The sequence below is a fragment of the Rana temporaria genome, chromosome 13 (assembly GCF_905171775.1).
Source record: "Rana temporaria chromosome 13, aRanTem1.1, whole genome shotgun sequence".
Lineage (NCBI taxonomy): Eukaryota > Metazoa > Chordata > Amphibia > Anura > Ranidae > Rana > Rana temporaria.
Window position 1 is genome coordinate 87,090,098 of NC_053501.1, and position 6,274 is coordinate 87,096,371.

General features: G+C 43.4%; 1 long non-coding RNA gene across 1 annotated transcript; it reads left to right on the forward strand.

Annotated features, from left to right (window-relative positions):
* The first annotated feature begins 1,239 nt into the window (after positions 1 to 1,239).
* On the forward strand, positions 1,240 to 1,773 carry LOC120920382. Its single transcript, XR_005744711.1, has 2 exons — positions 1,240 to 1,384; positions 1,548 to 1,773. It is a non-coding gene; the product is annotated as an uncharacterized LOC120920382 (long non-coding RNA).
* Positions 1,774 to 6,274: the final 4,501 nt, after the last annotated feature.

Below are 6,274 nucleotides of genomic sequence, written 5' to 3' on the forward strand. Positions count from 1 at the left end.
AATCGCCACATAGAGGACCTCGACAACAGAGGACGCCGCCAGAACCTGAGAGTTAGAGGTATGCCAGAATCAGTTGAGGGGGACCTCATTTTGCACTCCGTGACTACTGTATTCAATTCCATTCTGGAAAGACCCCCTCAAACGGGCATTGATTTTATCAGGATTCACCGTGCACTGCGCCCTAAGGGCAGGGAATCAGACCCCCCTAGAGACATTGTATGTTGCCTGGCTGATTTCAGATTGAAAGAGGATATATTAAAAAAGGCAAGGGGCAAACGTTTGGCACATGATGGCACCCCTCTACAATTATACCAGGATCTATCCGGCATTACACTCAAACATCGCAGGGACCTTAGGCCTCTGCTAGATGTGTTAAAAGAGAGAAACATTGGTTATAAGTGGAAGTTCCCATTTTGTCTCTCCGCTACACATCAAGGCTGCACCGCACTGCTTAAGGTCCCAGAAGATTTGCCAGGCTTTTGTGACACGCTGGGGATCCCCTTGGTAGCAGTACCTGAGTGGTACGCGATTTATCGCCAATCGGTGAACAGGTGGCCAACTCACAATGTTGAAAAAGAGGGACCCCACAATCAGGAGAATGTCAGTGTTTGTAAGTCACCACATCCCTAGAGTTATGGAAAAAACATGAAATACCCCCTCAAGGGTGGGACTTTATAAGTGACACAAACACGTGAATGAGTAGAAAAATATATAGCAAATTTATTTAAACAATTCAAGTCAGGACATCATACAGTGTCCTAGCAAGGATAAAAGACCACATGCAAGTGGTATACAGATCCTATTTGTAAAGCAATAAAACAGACATGAGACAAAAATTGGTCCAACCCGACAGCCGTTTCGGTATCTGTGATCCTTCTTCAAAGGGTATTACAGACGATCATTGTGGCAGAGAAATACATGTCTATTAGAAAAGAGATATATACACATATTACATAGAAAAAATTCAACTTAAACAATATTTACAACTCAAGTGACCGAAATTGTTAAAAACATGGGGAAGGGGAGACAAGAAAAGGACAGCCATACAACTATGTCATTTATCAAAACAGATATGAGCTACTTACAGTCAATAAGATCTGTAGATAGAATCCTGTCTCAGTGTGAAAGTACGCCAAAAACAAGGGGAGAATGCTGTGTATGGAGATCAATGTCTCTGTGTTCACGGGGAGGATATACAATCATAGCCTACCAAAAAGGTCCACGCCTAGGGAAGGAAGGGAAAGGCGTGGACCTTTTTGGTAGGCTATGATTGTATATCCTCCCCGTGAACACAGAGACATTGATCTCCATATACAGCATTCTCCCCTTGTTTTTGGCGTACTTTCACACTGAGACAGGATTCTATCTACAGATCTTATTGACTGTAAGTAGCTCATATCTGTTTTGATAAATGACATAGTTGTATGGCTGTCCTTTTCTTGTCTCCCCTTCCCCATGTTTTTAACAATTTCGGTCACTTGAGTTGTAAATATTGTATAAGTTGAATTTTTTCTATGTAATATGTGTATATATCTCTTTTCTAATAGACATGTATTTCTCTGACACAATGATCGTCTGTAATACCCCTTGAAGAAGGATCACAGATACCGAAACGGCTGTCGGGTTGGACCAATTTTTGTCTCATGTCTGTTTTATTGCTTTACAAATAGGATCTGTATACCACTTGCATGTGGTCTTTTATCCTTGCTAGGACACTGTATGATGTCCTGACTTGAATTGTTTAAATAAATTTGCTATATATTTTTCTACTCATTCACGTGTTTGTGTCACTTATAAAGTCCCACCCTTGAGGGGGTATTTCAACTCACAATGTTGAGCAGATGGAGACACAAACCACTGGTTTCCGTCGCCGACGTTCACCATCTGAATCTGGAAGCATCCGGGATCCACAAGCCCCCGGTAGGGATCGCCAGGTACCTCTTTTGCTGGCAGCCCGGAGGGCACGGAGAGACCGCTGAAAGACGAAAGCCCAGTTTACCTGTTCCGCTCTATCTGCGGCATCACTTTGCATATTTCTTTAAACCTGATTTAAGGCTTGTTATAGTTATCTAAAAGGGACAAGGAAAATACCCTTTTCTTTAGGTCCCTTCAGTTTGTTTTTTTGTTTTCCAAGTTCCTAACTTACACGTTGGTAAACTGACTCTCGATTTAACATTCTACATAACGTTATAATCCCAGTGGATGTGTTTCCATCAAGATACAAATTCCCATGTTATAGACTTCAACCATTTTCAAACAAGCCTACCTTAAAAAATGCACGCTACATTTTACCTGTCCACCCATCACTCAGTGTGCTTCTTGTTGAAATACATCAACAGACTGGGGTGGAGAACCGGTCCCACTCTTTTGACATGTCGGTCATTCAAACGAATACTAATATTGAGGGACCCTGAATGGAACTAACTGTGGGATACTATCCAATCATCACCTACTCCTCCATCACAGTACAGTACACTACAATGCAGTTGTTTGGTCGAGGTGCCTCCGGCCCTTTAATTATAATCAACCCTACATATGGAGCCCGTCTGGCGACATCTGAGAGCAGCCATCTGTTTGCTACAGTCTTCTCTGTAGATATGAACGTTATATTTACTGACTCGGGACGCTATGCTGCGCCCTCTCTTTGCCCTGTCTTGGGATCCCAATCTCATACGGCTCTATTGCACCCGTTGCCACTTATGTTCTGCCGGATGTGACACTGCCACAGCTGAACAACGATCCTCATCGGGTCTCCTGGCAGTAAGGGATCTCTGAGTTATTATCTGATACATGTCAGACCCGATCTGGATTTACAGATAGTCAATGCACAGGACCGGTTCTTGACACCTCAACATGGGCCTGACAATGTTACTATCACCTTGAATTTGAATAGTGTTTTAAGTTTCCATTTAACATATGTATGCTGATAAGGTCCTAAAGTCACACTAGGGCTATATATACACTTACAGTAACACAGCCCCTGGGTCTTCCCCATAGGTTTAACTACCCATGAGACGTGGGTTAAAGTTAGCTCCCCTGTTGGTGGGGGATGTGGGAGTCCCGGTATTCCTGACGTATCGGTGCTGGTGAGACTCCCTTATGGGCCGGGGGGGTGAGGGGACATATCAATACTGTTTTATTTAGATTCTAGACTAGATAAGGCATTTTTGGCCAGTATATTAGTATCCTCGTATATATCTAGGAGAAGGGGTTCACCCTCGATTATTGAGCAGTATCCTGTCTCCTGATAATGGCTGGCATCTTGCCTACAATAAGGGAAGGTTGTTCTGGGGTGGTTTGGGTTGATTTAACAGTTTTCACCTTTTACTGTTTAAAGTCTAAGTTGTTAGTAACACCTATATTTGCTCTATTGCTCACTCTTGGTCAGACCAACCCCCATACGGTAGGACCTGGTTGTCCCTATACCCGCGGGTCGTGGTATCTCTACCTGAGGTGCACCGCACCCTTTGCCTATTGGCATCCTCCTTTTATTTTATTTAGGGGGTTATCATACCCCTTGTCTGCAGACGGATTTTTGCTTTTTCAAGCTGTAAACAGCCCTCTCTAATTTGATCTAGAGAGATTTTATCCTCGCTACTTCACATACCCTTCCTACCTTGTATTCCCTTACTATTCTCCCTTTCATTTCCCCCTGTGACAATGACTGACCTCCTTGCCCCAGCTCCAACACCTGTTGGCCAAGACATGCCTTTCCTGAATCTTAAATTATATTCCATAAATATTAGAGGCTTGAACACGCCTGAAAAGCGTTCCTTACTACTTTCTTCATTACGTAAGGAGAAACCCCAAATTGTAAAGAAGGGGAGAGTGGGGGTGAGGGAATAGTGGCCGAAGCTAAACCCAAAACTACCCACTCAATTGGTTTGTGGGGACTATCTCGGTACTATTTAAAAAATTATTAAACAAATTAATATAAAAAGTTTATTGTGTATACATTTTACATAAAAGTTGCGAAACAAACAATTAATTTTCCAAATCAGTGATTGGTCACGGTCGACTAGTTTTGCGGGAATTGAAATACCGCTTCATCAGGACAGCCAATCTATAGAATACAAGAGACATTTTTATACAATAAAAACATATAAAAGGAATCGGCAAAAATTTATATATTTCAAGAGAAATGATAAAATTAATAGTAGTGGCTTACCCGATGAGTCAATTAATGATGTGCGGGGGCCGGACAGCCCAGGGGGTTCCCCCCGCGACGGAAAAGGGGATAATTTGTCGTGGAATTCTAGGTATGAACAAAAAGTATACACGTCGATGTACATATATACATATACGTACATACATATATACAATGATACAATTATTAATTAGAACCCCCCAGGGTTACATAGGCTGATAGTGGTAGCCATAAGGGGGGGAAAAAAGAGGGGAGGGGGTAAAAAGCAACTTACCATGGTCGATGGTTGTGGGGGATAAGGCCAGGTAGTGATGAAGGGAGATAACCTGGTAATGAACCAGCAAGTGGGCACGACAGGGGCTGTAAGCTGGTATAGCAGCCTGGACGTTTGGAAGAGACAGCTTAGTATGCTTAGCCAATTGTACTGGAATAACCAGTATTAAGTCGACCAGAGGAGGTATCCATATTGGTGACCGATTGCATGGTAATGCATGGACTAAGGGATGAAGTAAGCTGTGCCCACAAGGGAGTCCCGACATGGTGCCAGACCACGTCCTGAGGTGTCAGTGCTGAGCCAATACCGCCAGTAGTTGGGTCCACGCTGCTCATCTAAGGGCCGGACGGCCATTAAATAAGCTATCCCAACCCGAGGACGCCATAGACGCCGCTGGACGGCCGCGCCATGACGTCACCGGGTCAGTCTCCCCGCACAATAGCAGAGCGCGCATAGCGTCACTCTGCATGTACGCTCAGCCCGAGCCAAGGGGCGGGAAGCCCCGAGCTGAGGAGGAGCAAGGAGGGGTGGAGCATTGCAGCACCCCCACCAGGGGAGACACAAGTCCGCCGCGGATAGGGAAATAGGCAGCCGGAACCGCACAAAGAGACTCAAGGGGGAACCTGGAAACAAAGGAATTAAAACATCAATAATATAAAAATAGAAAATAAATAAAGTAATGATAATGAATGGGAGTGTAAGTCCCATCAGGTTGATTGCTAATGATTGATAACCCAAATTGCTGTCCCTGATTGGCTGACAGATAATAAAACAAGGGAGAGAAGGAAAGGCACCATATAGGGTAGAGCAACGTTAAGGAGAAACACCAAAAGGAAGACACATATAAGTGATGGAGCGATGGTTGGAACGGGAGTGAAAGTGAATGAAAATAATTGATAATTAGAGGGCGACCAAGCTCAGGTCGCAATAAAAGAAGAAAAATTGTAATTAATTATGTAAAAAAGAAGCCGCAGTTCATGTAGCCAAGGGTGGGCAAATAAGGAGGTGAGGAATAATAGTAGGTGAGGTTAATAAGGTCACCGGAAGGGTGAGGTGAGGACATAACAAGGACGTCTAGTGGAACTAATCCACAGGTCAGGACGGGAAGGTGCAGGAGTGGAATACTGTATAGTGCCCGCAATTGGTGAGAGCAAAAGAAAGAGAAAAGAAAGTAAGAAGCAGCAATATTGAAAAAAATAATAACTGTATAAACAAGATAAATATATGAATGAGATTACCATACAGATGTCACCCTATAGAAATAGAACTGAGGTTCCCAGTACAATAGAGGGTACAGGAAGAGATGATGAGCCTAGAGAGATCTATGATGGCCGGAATTAATAGTGTAAATGACACATAACAATTCCTATGCGGGCTGGAGATAACCAGTCCGCATTGACACGTGGACCTTAGATAAGGGTCGACGTGTCTGCGATAAATCTACCCTCTTGGGGAATAATCAGACTAGTTGTAGTATCCATAGGGGATGCATACTCATAAACACATAAATTACATAATGAGAAAATAAAAATGGAAAAATTATGATGAATAAAAAGAGGGGGGGGGGGAATTAACCCAATCAGTACCGGGATTGCGCAATATGAATCAGCAATGAGGATGGCACTGGGGGTCACCAAGCAATCAAGGCAATAATGCATAACGTGAAAAAAAGGGGATTTAAAATTTAGAGGCACTCAGGGAGAGAGAAGCGGGTGTGTTATCCACCCAATGAATATAAGCAAAAGGGGAGTATAGCCTCAAGTAAGGATTGATAATAAATAATAAAACCGTACCATCATCCCAGTTATGGTAAAGAAGGGGAGAGTGGGGGTGAGGGAATAGTGGCCGAAGCT